Here is a 16441-nt window from a genome sequence, read left to right as displayed (position 1 = left end):
TGCTCTACAAAACGTAGACAGACGTCAGTCCATCTAAAGGGGATTCTTCGCGGGGGTAGGAACTGATCTGCTCCTGTCCCCTTTTATTAGGATCTGGGAAGCAAAATCTCATTTTGCGTGTCTAAAGGCGTCGGGATCATTTTGTAGTCTCAGATTTGAAAAGAACGTGGAGTGCTTTATTTTTGTATCGGTGCTGTGCACCGTCTGGGAGTGATTGATTCCTGCAGGGGACTGAAAAACCAGCCCATTTCACTTTGCCAGAGGACCTAAAGAGACAGCTACCATCCCTTTGAAGCAACCAACGCACCAGTTAGCAGGGGTTCTGGCCGGGGACTCCGCAGCCAAGTCCACTTATTTACTCCGGCTTTCGAGGAGAGCCGCTAGACACCACGGCTTCATCATCTCTGCACACAGTTTATTTGGGTCAGTTTAAAATATCTCGCTCTGTGGGTAGTTAGGATTGCCCGTAGGAGAGAATTCAGAAACGCTGGAGATAGAGTAACGGAGGATTTTTCACCTTCCAGGGATTTATGGGTAAAAAAAAAAAAAGAAAGAAAAATCTGGGACAGGCTGGGTGAAATCGAGTACGATTACTTTGCAGTTAAAAAAAAAATAACCCAACCCTAAACCATCCAGCGTTGCCGGGTCGGGGACGGGAGGGAGGATGCTGACTTGGGAGGGCCTGCTAGGACCGAAGCAACGGAGAGCGAAGGAGAAAGGAGAGCGGAAGCCAACGAAGAAAGCGAATTCCGCTAAATCCTCCGAGCCCCGAGCTCCCCTGCTTTCTCCGCAAGCCGCCGCGAGCCTTCTTCTCCGGGAGGAAACCCGGGGATTCCCAAACCACAGGACGCTGGGGTTGAGCGGCGCGCGCGGGCGTGCGGGCGCGAGCGCTCGGAGGCCGAGGCGGCGGCGCCTGTCCCTTTAAGGGGACGGTCTCCGGGTACCGCCGGCCCAGACGCCGGGACGTGCCGGGGGCCGCCCCGCCCCGAAGCCGCCCGTTTCCTGCCGGGCGGCGCGGCGGCACCTGAGCTATTGCGGCGGCGGTGGTGGTGGCGGCGGCGGCGGCGGCGCCTGGGAGCGAGCTGTGGTGTCCGCGCCGCCTGGTCTTCCCGGTCGGTCTCCCGCCGCGGCCACGCAGGGTAAGGGCGGGCAGGCCACGCCGAGCCCTGGTGCGGGCCGCGGGGACCGCGGCCGGGGAGGGCGGCGCTGGCCGAGCCTCCGGGGGGATGGGGGAGGAGGGCCGCGCCGGGTTGGGGGGCGCGGCCGCGGGGTCCCCCCCCCTCGCCGGGACACCTCGCTCCGCGGCCGTCCTCGGGATAGGCCTCGGCTCCTTGGTGGCCGCGGCCGGGCCCCTCCCCGGGCCCCGACGCCCGAGCGGCGAGCGGGCTCCGAGGGGGCCGCCCAGGCCTCACCTCGCCGCCTGGGGCCCGACCCTAGCTCGGCCGCGGCGCCTCGGAGCGCGGCCGGGGACTCCCTCGGGGACGTCTCCTGAGGGCGAGGACGGCCCGAGCGGGCCCGGGGGTGACCGGGGCGCCTATTTTTAGCCGGGGCCTGAGGGCCCCCGGGAAGAAAAGGCGGATTACCGCCGGCTCGGCCCGGTGGACGGCGGCGCCGGCGTCCCTGAGGCGGAGCGGGGGCCACGCGTACGCCATGCTGGAATTCCAGCCCCCGCCGCTCGCCGCCGCGACCCCGGCCGCCGCGGGCCGGGGAAGCCGCGGCGGGAGAGAGTGTGGAGAAGGCGGCGGCTGCGGCGGCGGCGGGGCCCCGGGCGCGGGCAAGTTCGCCCGTCGGTGCGCCGAGGGGTGTGTCCTGCGATCCTCCCCCTCCCTCCACCGCACCCCGACTCTCCCACCCCGACCCGCTTCTTCTGCCATCGGGAGACTTTTTCTTCTTTCTTTTCTTTTCGTTTCTTCTTCTTCTTTTTTTTTTTTTTAAATGTTTTCGGTGTTGGGGCAGCGGGCAGTCTGGAAAAAAGTCGTCGGGTGCCGTGCAGTGGGTCGTGGCGCGGCGCGTGCGACCCCGAGCGACCCCTAGGGTCGCTGAAAGAGCTTCCGGCGGGTTCTTCATCGCCGCCGCGGCCGCTTCTGCCGTGGAACCCGAGCTCTTGGCTTGGAGCGGGAAAGCGTGGCGTAATCGGTAGAAGAGACACAGCTTTAAAAAGCGGCTGTAGGGTTTTTTTTTTCTTTTTGCCGGGGGTGGGGTGGGGTTTGAGATGCCTTGTGGAAAGCCTTGAGAAATTTCCGACGCCCTTGGCCTGTTGGAGAGAAACACTATTGGGGAGAATGGTCTTTGGCTAGGGATTGACTGCAAGTTCGAGGTTTTTTTTTTTCTTTTCCGAAATTAGCCGGTGGCGTGTTGCCCTCTCCTGCGCTTACCCTGCATTTGCTGTGGGATGGTCCCGAGAACCACACTGGAGGACTCTGGGGTTGATCTTTGCTTTGGGAGAGATAAGCCTTGCCATAGGTTGCCACATTTCATTTTGAGCCCATTCCCCCTCCCCCGGCCCCCCTCCACGCGGAGGGTGCTCAGGGGCTAAACTCTTGGCGCTCTGCTCAGGGGTCATTCCTGAGGGAGCTCTGGGGATCATCGTATCCTCCTGTGCTTGGGTCAAACCCTCTTCGAAGCTAGCGCCTTAGCCCCTTGTAGACCGTGAATGTCCTTGGCATTCATATTTAATGTTTTCTCCCCTCTCTCGCTTAGCGACTTAAGAGATGAGTGGGCTCCTTTGGTAGCATCATAGAAAAATTAGCCTCTCACAGTGACAGACTTTGAAATGTCTCTTCAGTTTTCATCATCAGCCGTCCACAGTAGCTCTATCAAGCGTTCTTGGAGAATGCGGTGTTCTGTTTACCTTTGGGAGACTTACACTGAACCTTCATTGGAACAAAGCCTAAGGAGAACATTTCTTTTTAAAAGAAAAATTTTTTTGCATGTTCATTTTTATTGAGGTACTGGCATTTATAATACTTTCAATTGCACGTTTCCTGGATACCTCATTCCAGCACCACACCCATCACCAGAGAGCCCGCCACTCTCTACCACTGCCCCGCACAGCCCCTCCCAGCCCCTCCCAGCCACCTCCCATGTGTTGTAGACTGCATCTCCAGTTCTGATGACAATTTGCTATTCCTTTACATGGGAAGACAGTTTATTACTATGTGAAGCCTTTAAAAATGATGAAGTTATTGATTATCAGTTTAACTGGAATGACTCAGGGTTAACATTATGAATAAAACGTTTATGAATAAACTTCATGATGTTCCTTTTCTCTCTATCTTAATTCTTAATGTCAGTAATCTCATCTGATGCAAGTGTTTTCTTGGTTTTCTTACCTCAGACTTCCTCCTAGTTACTAGATTTTAATCTGCTTTTAGTAAGGAGATCATCTTAATAAATAGATGTTGAGTTAATAAGGCCTTTCTAAGAGGCCTAAGAAGTGGAAGCTTTTCTGAGGCTTAACTTTTAAAGGACTTGTGTTTAGTTTGTTACTGTTGGTAAGTTTGTAAGTAGAGTTTTACATGAAATATATGAAAGGCATTTTTAATTTCCAGGCTTTTAATAGCAGAGGAAAATTTTGTTGGTTGTTTTTGCTTTGTGTGCAGCCATTCCGGCTGAGCTGGGTTCGATTCCTCCGCTCCTCTCGGAGAGCCCGGCAAGCCACCGAGAGTATCTCGCCCACACGGCAAAGCCTGGCAAGCTACCTGTGACGTATTCAATATGCCAAACACAGTAACAGCAAGTCTCAAAATAGAGACGTTACTGGGCCCGCTCAAGCAAATCGATGAACAATAGGAGAATAGTGACAGTGACAGTGCTTTGCAAGAACATTTAAATATTTGAGAATAACATAAGCTGTGTCTGTGTACTGTTATTATTTTAAAGGTAAGTTCAGAGAACTTCAGAAACTATATTTTTGGTCATTTATGGGTAGTTTTATTTTTTTTTAGTTGTTTTGAACATAACTTTGAAATTTCTGATCTTAGAATGTAACATATCTGATAATCATCGGGAAAACACTTATTTAGATAAGAATATAAGCTACTTTTTCTATGAACAGAAAATTGAACAGAAGAGAAGGCCTAAGGGAGCTTGGTTAATTTTATCTGAGCTCTAGAAAAAGAAAAATAATGACAAGTTGTAACTGTGTACCAGACTATTAAACTGGTTATAACTAAATATAAAATTATTAAATTAGTATTTTTGGCTTTTTAAGACTTAAAAGTGGTAGACATGATTTTTTGGTTAAAGAGATAAAATGGGGCTGGAGAGATAATACAGTGAGTAGGGTGCTTACCTTGCACACAGCTCATCTATATTCCATCCCTGGCACCTCATATTGCTTTCCATGCCTCTCCAGGAGTGATCCCTGAGTGCAGAATCAGGAGTAAGTTCTGAACACTAGGTATTGTGCACTTCGAGAGAGAGAGAGAGAGAGAGAGAGAGAGAGAGAGAGAGAATGAATTTGGTCTTTTACCTGTCTCCTTAGCTGCTGTAAACTGATTTTAAGAATTTTAAACCTGAACTAAAATCTTGTCTCAGCAAGTGATTTGTGTACTATATTATACCAGGGACCATCTGACCCCCTGTCGGCTCCCAACATATTTCAAGGGTGAAAATCTTATAAATGGGGGCTACACCATGACACTGGGGACCAACTGGTAGGATGAGATTCCACAGGAAGGAAACAAGGTTGGAAGGATACAAGGGTCAAGGTGGAAAATCACTCATTTATATAGACTCTTCCAGAACATTGCCTTTTGGGTTTCTTTCCTTACTTTGCTCATTCTGACTTTCTGACTTTTACTTGAAATGTGCAGTCGTTGGCTCATTTTTCTTTTTATAATCCTTTTGTGATCTCAACAAGTATTATGGCTTTAAATATCTATAAGCTGAAGGCTTCTGTATTTATATCACCAGCCTAGGAAGAGTCTTGCACTCCAGACAACCTGTTCTGCATTTCCACTTGGATGTGAATCAACACATTCATGCCTTAATTAAACCACTTTCAACAGTGGGCTGCGAGTGCTAGTGTGTTAAACTATACTTTCACGTTCCTCTAATCCTGCCACAGGTACAGCCGTACTCTGATTAATTTGAAAGCAGGCTCCAATAAATATCAAAAAATGTTGGGAGTCATCTGAGACGTATCTTGGAACTATGTTAACCAAATCAACATAGCAACCACATGATAGTGTCTCTCCCTCTTCTCTTTCCCTTTTCTCTCTCTTTGCTTTTTGGACCACACCTGGCTCTGCTCCTCGTTGTTGGTTGCTCCTTTGGGTGCTCAGGGGAAAGTGCAGTGCCAGGTATTGAATCTGAGCCATATGCTCAGCTCTTTAAACATCACTTTCTCCTCAGTACCCTTCAAAGACTTGTAAAAGCCATGTTCTTTATGGCCTAGAAGCGCTTACAGAGTTTGGAGACTCCATCTTTCCCTGTTCACCCATACCTTTCTAAATTTTTTCCCCTGTGTATTTCTAACTTCCAGCCCCACTGTCTCTGGGTCTTTTATGCAGGCTGTTCCTCCTCCCCAGATTACTGTTGCCCTAAGATATCTGCATGGTTGGCTCCTTTGATTCTTAGTCATTTTCAAATTTTTGTTTTTCAAGTATTTTTTAGAAAGGTTTGCTTTACTATTTTATGTAAAGTTAATTGTACTACCCTGCTTATGACTCCTGTACTCTGGTATATTTTTTTTTCTGTAGCAGTAATTTTGTTGGTCTAGTCTCTCTTCTCTCCTTTATTATAATGTAACCTATCTTTGGTTAGGGCTTTCTGTCTTTGTTTTGAATTCTGTGGATTTCGTCTGGATCATCAGAGGTACTCAATAAAGCCTTTTTTTTTTGTTTTTTTTTGGCTTTTGGCGGTCACACTTGGTGATACTCAGGTGTCACTCCTGGCTCTGTACTCAGGAATTACTCTTGGTGTTGCTCAGAGAACTATATGGGATACCAGGGGTTGAACCCCGGTCAGCTGTGGGCAAGGCAGATACTCTACCTTCTGTATTATTGCTCTAGACCCTAAAGATTTCTTTATTGCAAGTGAATTGAATCCTCACCTGGCAGTTGGTCCTTCCTATAATGGATACTTCAGTGGGGTTTTGAATTTACTCCTTTCCTAGGAACATCAGGGAGCAGAAGAGAAGTGGCACAAAGCCTTCTCCCATTTCTGGAGGGAGGAATATATAAAGAGTGTAGTAGAGATCCCATGTTACCCACCCCATGTGATTTGGATCAGTGCTTAGATATAATTTAAAAAGTGTTAAAAGTACAAACTCTGCAGTTTAAATGTTCATTTTAACTTTAAAGAGCTTTACTTTCCTTTTGGTTGGTTTTCGGGTGGCACTTGGTGGTGCTCAGCTCTTACTCCTGACTCTGCACCAGGGATCGCTCCTGGGCTGATTTTGGGGAGACCATATGTGATGCTGGGGATTGAATAAAGGTTGGCCGTGTGCAAGGCAAGGGCCTTATCTGCTGTACTATCACTGTGGCCCCTCCTACTTTTTTATTATTTTTTTTCATACAGTATCAAACTCTTACCTTTGAGTTGGGGGGAGGTCTTCTGATTTTTTCCTATAACTAGGACCCCAAAAGCCTTTCCTATGATTTCTAGTATTGGCTTCTTAAAGGTGGAATGAAAATGTAGGTATTTTAAGGCAAACCATAATGCTAAGCAAAGGGGGATGGGGGAGAGGGAGGGAGGGAGTGAAGAGACTTTGGTTGATGGATGGGGTAGGGAAACTGGAGTTATTGGTGGTGGGAAATGTACACTGGTGGAGGGATGGGTGTCTGAACATTGTAAGACTGAAACCAGAGCATGAACAGCTTTGTAACTGTATCTCATAGTGACTCAATTTAAAAAAAAAAAGTGGGCACTGGGAATTCATTCTAAGTATAATCCTTCTAGGTTTTTCTAAACCATTAGGGTCTTGTACAAGATTTAGTTTAACAAGTTTTTATAGAAATAGTTTAGCTTTTGTTTTTATTTGCACATTTAATGTGTTTATAGAAGTGAGTATGATATAATTGAGAATGATAACTAAAAGTATTAGCTTTCTGTACATACCACCCATATATTTTTCCAAGAATATCAGTTAATGTGGTGACATAGATTCTTAAGATATTTTCCATATTGGATAAAATTCATAGGAACTATAAGATCCTAGCTGCCAAGCATTAGTAGTGCACTATGTCATTTATCCACATTTACTTTTTAAATTTTTTTTGGGGGGGACACACTTGGCTTTGGTCAAGGCACCTTGTAGAATGTGTGATGTGTGTGTATCTCCCACATAGATAACAGAATCTGCTTTTTAAAGAAATGTTGGAAACTCAGAATTGGAGTATTTTGCAGGTTTTGAGTTATTACATCCATAATATTTTGGTTAATAATTAAGACAGAGGTTTGTTTTCAGTGAAACTCAGTAACCATGGTCTTGACAGATTCATCCTGAAAGCAGGATATATGGTAGAACTGTCTCAGAACTGCCTTGAATATTTGGGATTTAACATTCTACAGTAGTAGGAGTCAATTTCAAAAGAACAAAATACAATAGACTGGTTAAGCATATAGATCTTGGATTTATAGTTCTTTGCTCAGGGATAGGGTGCGGGGAATTGAGTCTTACCAAAGCTTGCTGCACGGCAAGCGCCCTTCTCCATCTCTGACTTCATCTCTGGGACCACTTCTCTGGCCCCACACATCTAAACTTTTTGACTAACATTATATAGTTACTGGGCCCACTCCAACAAATGGATGAACAACAGAAGGACAGTGCTACAGTGCTACATGGTTACTTATCAGAATATATAATTTCAGTAATTGTGTTACCAAGAGAACTAATATTTTACTACATTGTCACTGTAAAATGTGGGAACATTATTGTTCTTAGGAATGAGTCATTTGAGTAGCCAAGGAAATGGTTTGGTTTGCTGTAATAAAGGAAGTCAGTGGTTAGGAGTTTCAAGAAAAGGGCTTAAGATTTACTTTTGAGGATAAAAATGGAGAACAAAATTAAAAAGATCAATTTTGTGGATGTTCTGTGTGCCAGTTGCTTTTGTTGATTAATATACAAGCATTGTGATGGAAGTATGTACAAAAATTTAGTGATTAGATTTGCTTGCTCGAGTGGGCCCAGTAACGTCTCCATTGGAGACTTTGTTGTTACTGTGTCTGGCATATCGAATACTCTCGGTAGCTTGCCGGGCTCTCCGAGAGGGGCGGAGGAATCGAACTCGGGTCGGCCATGTTGGCCGCTTGTAAGGCGAACGCCCGCTGGAGCGATAGCACAGCGGGTAGGGCGTTCACCTTACAAGCGGCCAACATGGCCGACCCGAGTTCGATTCCTCCCCCCCTCTCGGAGAGCCCGGCAAGCTACCGAGAGTATTGGATATGCCAGACACAGTAACAACAAAGTCTCCAATGGAGACGTTACTGGGCCCACTCGAGCAAATCGACGATCAACGGGAGGGCCTTTACTTTACTTACTAGATTTGCTTAATTCTTGTTATCTCTGAAATAAATTTGAACATGGTAAGCTGTACATTAAAAACTCCCTTGTTGGGCCTGGAGTGATAGCACAGTGGGTAGGGCGTTTGCCTTGCACACAGCTAATATGGCCCACCCGCGTTTGATTCCTTTGCCCCTCTTGGAGAGCCCCTGCAAGCTTCCGAGAGTTATCTCGCCTGCAGGGCAAAGCCTGGCAAGCTATCGGTGGTGTATCCATATGCCAAACACAGTAACAAGTCTCACAATGTTACTTGGCCTGCTCGAGCAAATTGATGAACAACGGGAGGACAGTGACAGTGAAATCATGTTCTAAGAAAGAGGAACATGAAAATGTATATATTTATTGTACATATTAAAATGGAAGAGCTAAATTAAATCTAAAAAGTGATGGATAATTAGGGAGCAAAGAAAGTGTAGGAGAGTTCAGGACTATAAGCTGTGCTTTGAATTTTACTTTCCTTTTAGGTACTTTGGAGCCATGTAAATACATAATTGAAGTTTTAAATGAAACAAATGAATCATATGTATCTACTTGGTGGACACCTGGATAAAATTCTGTCAAGTAACTTTCACTTGGTAACTTGCAGATTGGAGAGATAGCTCAAAGGGCTGAGCACATACTTTGCATGCAGGAGGCCCTGGTTAGATTCTGGCATTGCACAATCCAGAGCATGGAGCCACTAATAGCCCTGAGCATTGTTGGGTGTAGCCTGAACCCATGCCCCTGTGGCCCCCCCCCCAAAAAAAAAACCCCTCCCCAAACCCAAACAGAAACAAGGTAGCTTTCTTGTATATCTCACTGAAATATAGACTCTGGGAAGATAGTGGGGAAAAACAAAACTAAACATGGCAGAAAGAAAAATATGAACTATCATAGTAATTTTGGTAGTAATGTATTTTTATTTTAGTAACTGTAATGTGCAGATCATGGACTAAAACAGTGACAGATTATGTTGGAATTGTTCAAAGCTGAAATTTTTAGCATTGTTCATATCATTGAAAGTGATAAGATTTTATGTCGGTGAAATGAAATAAAAACTGTTTAGTACTAAATTTGAATAGAAGCATCTGTATGCACTCATGCAGGTGATAATTTAGCTTCTTAAAAATATTATGGCCTTATTGACTAAAAAGTCTTAGAAACAAATGACAAACCCACTAGTAAGAGGCACTCCTTGTATGCAGACTGTGGATTTTAAGAGCCTTTTTATAATAAAAAAAAATAACTTGCATTCATAGTTAGCATTTTTTAAACCTCAGGGTAAAATTGTATAAAATGAACTTATATATGAAGTATTTCTATATTTGAATAATATATGAACAAAGATGGGCTTAAAAATGCACTTAGTGGATTGTTTCTTTGGGTTAAGAATTTGAGCACTGCTTAACTGGGTACAGTGATTCAGGGTTTCACAAAACAAACCTAACAGTAATTGAGTATTGTCAGAACAGTCCATGAGTCATCCTGAGTAAGATGATTTGTTCAGGGGTCAGAGAGATAGTACAGCAGCTTGCCTTGTATGGGACTGATCCAGGTTCAGTCCCTGTCATCACTTAAGGTTTCCCCAAACCTTCCCTGGAGTAAGTCCTGAATATTGGTAGGTGTGATCTCATCTCCCAATCTTCCCATCCCATTGGCAAAAGGAACAGTTTTGAACTATATATTGTCAATATAGTAACAAATTGAAGTCAGTAAAATGTGTTTAAATCTATGAGTTCATAAGGACACAGCGGTATTTTAAAAATCTTTTAATTAGTTGCTGTTGGGCCGACTCATTTTGACAGCTGATAGAGGAGAAAGCATTAATCCTACTTTTCTATGATTTGTGTTTTAGGGTAACCTAATAGTTCTTATCTGTTTATTTATTTTTTCTTTTTTGGGATGGGGGAGGTGTTGGACACACCTGGCAGTGCTCAAAGCTTAGTCCTGGCTCTGCTCAGAGATCAGTCCTCAGGGATCAGTCCTATTGGGAGACCAAATGGGTTGTTGGGGATTGAACCTGGGTCAGCCACATGCATGGCAAGGTCCCTAACCACTGTACTGTTGCTCTGGCCCCTAACCTAGTTTCTAACAACGTTTCTAACAGAAGATTCTGTAGATGTTTTCTATGTGGTAAAGAAGGAATGATGAACTTAGAATGTCTTCTATTGAATGTCTGGGCAAAGATACTAATAACTGCTAGTATCACAAAGAGACAGCAGAAGATTGATACATAATTTTAGAAGTGTGCTGTGCTTCCTATTTCTTTTACACAAGTTGTAACTGTAAATCAGCTGTCCTTTAATTGTGAAACTCTTAGGACCATTTCTTAGTATTTCCACCCCCAAATTCATTTGAGGATGATAAAAGAGGTTAAGAATTAAGCACATCAAACAGAATAATTGAAAGATATTTAAACGGAGTTAGAAATATGAATAGGGGCTGGCGAGAGAGCAAGCGGGTAGGGCGCCTGCCTTGCACATGGCAGACCTGGGTTGAATTCCCAGGATCCCGTATGGTCCCCCGAGCACCACAAGGACTAATTCCTGAGTACATAAGCCAGGAGTAACACCCGTGCAATGCCGGGTATGACCCAAAACAAACAAAATAAGATACAAATAAACACTTGATATTTGATATCAAGGAGTTGTAATTTTTTTTTTTTTTTTTTTTTGCTTTTTTGGATCACACCCGGCAATGCACAGGGGTTACTCCTGGCTTTGCACTCAGGAATTACTCCTGGCGGGGGGCCATATAGGATGTTGAGAATTAAACCCGGGTCAGCCATGTGCAAGGCAAATGCCCTATCCACTGTACTATTACTCCAGCCCCAAGGAGTTGTAAATTTAAAATTTGCAGTGTCTGGATAGTTTGTCCTTCTCCCTCCTTAGAACATCTATAAAGCTATATAGTTCAGGTAATATACTTTTGTAGCCTGATTATTTTGCCATATTCCCTTTTTCTTCCTTACCTTTACCTGTTTCCTTCTGTTCAATCCTTGGCACCACCTTACAAGATGTGCAAATATTTTTTTGTTCTGTTGCTATTACTTTGCCTGTCAAAGCTGAATTTCTGATCTTTACCTGTTTCAGAGCCAGTATCCATTCATTTCATTTCCCCTTATGTGTCTCCATTGTAGTTAAGGATTAATTTTTAAATTTTCATTGCATTTCTGACTCATTGAGATCTTTAAGTCATCTCATTGTTCACTTTTTATGTTTCATCACTTTTTAAATGTTTGGGAAAGAAGCTTTCTTATTGGGAGGCTTCATTTTCACTTATTCTGCATGTGCTGGTTCAGTGGTCTGTTCCTTTTCTTTGCTCAAATCTGCTCTGAATCTTGTTGGGTATTTCTTTTTTTGCTTTTTGGGTCACACCCGGTGATGCACAGGATGCCCTATCCACTGTACTCAGGAATTACTCCTGGCGGTGCTCAGGGGACCATATGGGATGCTGGGAATCAAACCTAGGTTGGCTGCGTGCAAGGCAAACTCCCTACCCGCTGTGCTATTGCTCCAGCCCCTAACCTGATCTTAAAATTACTATCAATTAAAATCTTTGTCCTTCAATTGTGATTATTGGTCCTGTTGATTTTATTCATCCTGCTTTTCTTTAGTTTACTTTGGTTACAGGTATTGCTTGCTAGTCCAACTCAAGATGAAAAATTTTCCTTTTTGAGGTAGGACTGCTATCCTATGCTGCCAAACTATTGTTGATTGTTATATCATGTTTGAAAAGCATAAATATATATTTTTGGATGTCTTGAAGTCATTCTTGAAAACCCTGCTGCCTAGGGAGAAGTCATTACATAAATAAATTTTTATTAATTTCATTGAGGAATTAGTTAATTGCATATGTTCGATCATACACAGTTTTCACATAGGAAAGTGTTAACCTAGCAATCAAGAGATATTTATGTAAGTATAAACAACAGCTTGAGAGTGAGAATAATGTGATAAAATGAAGGCATATTATACTTATGGACAAAGAGAAAATTATTGTGGTTGGTGGGTGTATGTGGATTAAGTTCTTCGGAAAGTCTGTAACATTTTCTTTTGTATGTGTGTGTGAAGCAAGATAATTTTTATTGAAGAAAACTCAAGATGTGAGGGGTAGGCAGAAAAAAAATGAAGAGAATATGTGTAAGCTTTGAGAGAGCAAATAAGCAAGGAGCAAGCAAGATATGTGTTCAAGGGTGGACACTGGCTTGAAGAGAAAGCCTCTGTATTATTTCCTTTACAAGTTTAAACCATTTTGGAATTCAGAGTTTTATTACATTCAGTTTGCTCTTAATGATCAAATTGTGGCACAGTAGAGTTACTTTAGAGGAATAAAGGCCAGGCACAAGTCCTTTAGGTACTGAGAAAACAGATTGAGATTGAAAAGATAAAGAAGTGTCAGAAATACAGTTCTGCATCTCTTGTGTGGCATATGTACATATAGTAAAATGGTCTAGGTTCATTTGAACTTGTGTGGTTGAGAGTACCTAAGATTATATGGAAATAAGAGATTTATTTTCATAAGCCTAGTTGGAAACCTTACGTTGAGGTGTGCTTTTGATTAATTTGTTGGTATTTTGCTTTTCTTGTCTTACCACACCTGGTAATTTGGAGTCTTTTTTTTGTCTTTGGTTCACACTCAGTGACACCTAGGGATCTCTCCTGGTGGGCTCAGAGGACTGTTTGGGGTGCTAGGGATCACTACCTACTGTTTGGAGTCTTTGTAGAGTATGTTTGTTGTATGTGTGTTTAAGTGAACACACATTGTATGAAAACTGCATTTCAAGAGATATAAATGAAATAATATGCTGTTCTTCCTTACCTGAACTAGTCACTAAAGTTCCTGCTAGGGAATTGAAACATTTTTGTAACAAAGGGGGAAAGATGCTTATGAAATAATTTGTTGAGGCCCTTTGTTCTCAATTTTGAATTATCCTTCACTGTAACATAAACTGGTAAGCTTGTCTTATCATTATCCATGTAATTGATTAAAATGTTAATGAGGTCAGGCAAAGAACTAAGTCCTTTGATACATGATTAAGGTATTCTCTAAATCATTAATTGGCAACTTTGTGATATAGGCCTTTAAATGTTCATCCATATTCAATACTTATTTTTGCTTCCAAGGATGAATAGCTTGTCAAGTGGTTACCAAAGGTGTGTTTTTTAGTACGTACTCGGTTTTCCTGATCTAGTAAGGAAGCCTTTCACTTAAAAGGGGGACATTGGGATATGACCGGTCTATAATGAATGACTTTTTGGAATGTTGTTTCTGTGTTTTTCTTTCAGCAAAGTAGGGGGACTGGGCCTCACCTTGCTGTGCTCATGACTTACTCCTGACTGTTCTGTGCACAGGGGACCATATGTGGTACTGGTTATTAAATTGGGGTCACCTACATGCAGGACAAAAACCTTACTATCTCTTCAGTCCAATAGAGAATGATTTTTGATGCTTTAAAATTTTTAGTGGCATTGTCTAGGTTTACCAGTAGTGAATTTGCCATTTAGCTTGTCGGCCTTTGGCTGTTTTTAGCATATGACAGCTTTCACATAAACAAAAACCTCCCAAACTTTAGGCATCTTGTAATAATGGAAAAAACAGATGTCTTTTGTGGATTTTTGGAATGTAGGATTGTGGCAGTTGTGTACTGTCTCTGTCTTTGTATGGGTCTTGAGCTTGGTTAAACATGGTTTCTAAGCACAAAGCGTGGAAGCGCCATACGATAGGAGCACTGTTTTTGTCTGTATTTAAATTTTTTGCTCAGCTTTATAGATAAAGTTGAAATTGTCTTAAGTTTAAATTGTGTGATAATTTGTTATAGTATTTATTGCAAGGTAAAGGGAAAGGCCCTCCCGTTGATCGTCGATTTGCTCGAGCGGGCCCAGTAACGTCTCCATTGGAGACTTTGTTGTTACTGTGTCTGGCATATCGAATACTCTCGGTAGCTTGCCGGGCTCTCCGAGAGGGGCGGAGGAATCGAACTCGGGTCGGCCATGTTGGCCGCTTGTAAGGCGAACGCCCTACCCGGAGCAATAGCACAGTAACAACAAAGTCTCCAATGGAGACGTTACTGGGCCCGCTCGAGCAAATCGACGATCAACGGGAGGGCCTTTACCTTTTTTACCTTACCTTATTTATTGCAAAGTGATTATAATAGTAAGTTGAGTTAATATGGATCATCTTAAGTAGTTAAGATTTTTCTTTTTGATGTTGAAACAACTTTAAGATTTACTCTTGTGTTTTGGGACCATTCCTGGTAGGCTTTCTCTGGGGTCAGGGAACCATATATAGTGCCTTGGAGTAAATCCAGGTCAGTTGCAGGTCAGACTTCTTAACCTCTCTACTATCTTTTTAGCCTTAAGATTGACTCTTAGCTATCATATTTCACTACATAATCATTGCAAATTTATAGCCTTATTTTGGGCAGAAAAGTGGGTGAGACTTGCAGTTAAAAAATTTTTGCCAGTACTACTTAAAAGTCATTTATTATTACATTGTTACTGGTGTTGGAAATAAAGTGTGTTGCATGTGTTGACCCTGGTTTGATCCCTGGTACTACATATGATCTCTTGGGTACTATGGGGATTGATCCTTAAACTGTCATGAGTAGCCTGTGAATATTGCAGAGTGTGACCAAGAAACCCAAAGAGAAAAACAGAAAAAAACTTTTTTTAAAATTAGGATGCACAGAGTAATTGTAAATATATGTTAAAATTGAATAGTCGAAATTAAAGCATAGCATGTCTTTTTTGATAATTTTGTTTTTGGTGACAGCATATTTCTAGACTGAAAAAAAGTTAATGCATTAGACGTTATTTATTATAGGTGATATATTACACTTGAAATTTTTCTACTGTGATGTGAAGTACAGACTTAAAAACTTTAATCTTCTGTGCCTGGGGATTTGTGCTACTGTAATTGGCTTTGTTATCTGATGTGTTGTGCTCTGTGCCACTCTTCTAGAAAGTTTTCACTTTGTCACTGTCAGAATGTATCATCTTAAAATACATCTAGTGCCTTCCAAATTTTGACCTTTTTAATTGTTTTATTGTCTTTTAAAATTTAAACTGTAATTTGCAAAGTTGCTCATAATACAGTTGTTGCAAGCATTCAGTGTTGTAACACCAATCCCACAATGTGACTTTTCCTCCAGTGTTCCCAGTTTTGGTACCTGTCTTCCACTTTCCCCCAACCTGCCCCATTTGCAGTCACAAAAATGTACATATTACTTACAAAATGGCGAATGAAATTACCACATAATAGATTGATAAAAGAGGATTTGTGATAATTATTATATCTCACATTGGCGTCACAAAAATGACGAGGACTTACTGAGCTGATTGTACCAGCTGGTTGGTGCTTTGTTGTTGGTTTCACTCATTGAGCATGGTAGTTTTCTATGCAGCTTTCCCATGAAAATTGTAGTGCTCCTACTGGGCTATTGGTACTGTGAAATTTGGAGATGTAGTGCAGTCACACATGTAGCTGTGTGCTCAGGGAGCTGTGGAGCTGGGACAAATTGTGCTTGATGAATTGATGAGGTTCATTGATAGAGCTGGGCTGTTGAATACTGGAGCATGTCAGGTGTTGGTGGGGGGCTGCTGGACCTTCTGGCATTGAGGTGAATCTGCCCTCCTCCATTTCGAGAAGGCCCCAGAGTTTTAGCCCAAACCCCATCTATTTGGGATAATTCATCGGCTTGGTGCCTTTTTGAGTAACTTTGTTCTTTTGCTGACTGTTTAATGTAGTAGTAGATCTCAACTCTTCCCTGTCCCCCACTGCCTTGTTTTTTGGGCCACACCCTGAGGTGCTCAGGATTTACTCCTGGCTCTGCACTCAGTCCTCAGGGGACTATATGGGATTCATATGCCAGGGATTTAATCTGAGTCAGCTATGCTCAATGCAAGTGCTATTATTCCAGCCCCTTAGCTCTTTCTTTTCTTTTTTACTCTT

General features: G+C 42.8%; 1 protein-coding gene across 11 annotated transcripts in view; it reads left to right on the top strand.

The window, feature by feature from the left end:
* Positions 1 to 1007: 1007 nt before the first annotated feature.
* Positions 1008 to 16441, top strand: part of KTN1 (kinectin 1) — a 106193-nt gene continuing 90759 nt past the window's right edge. For all 11 annotated transcript variants that reach the window (XM_056133196.1, XM_056133201.1, XM_056133198.1 and 8 more), the window contains exon 1: positions 1008 to 1139. The gene's annotated coding sequence lies outside the window, so the exon portion shown is untranslated. The remainder of the gene's footprint in view (positions 1140 to 16441) is intronic.

The sequence above is a fragment of the Sorex fumeus genome, unplaced genomic scaffold (assembly GCF_029834395.1).
Source record: "Sorex fumeus unplaced genomic scaffold, SorFum_2.1 ptg000098l, whole genome shotgun sequence".
NCBI classification, from domain to species: Eukaryota; Metazoa; Chordata; class Mammalia; order Eulipotyphla; family Soricidae; genus Sorex; species Sorex fumeus.
The sequence above is the reverse complement of the archived record's forward strand: the minus strand, read 5'-3'. Positions and strand labels throughout refer to the sequence as shown.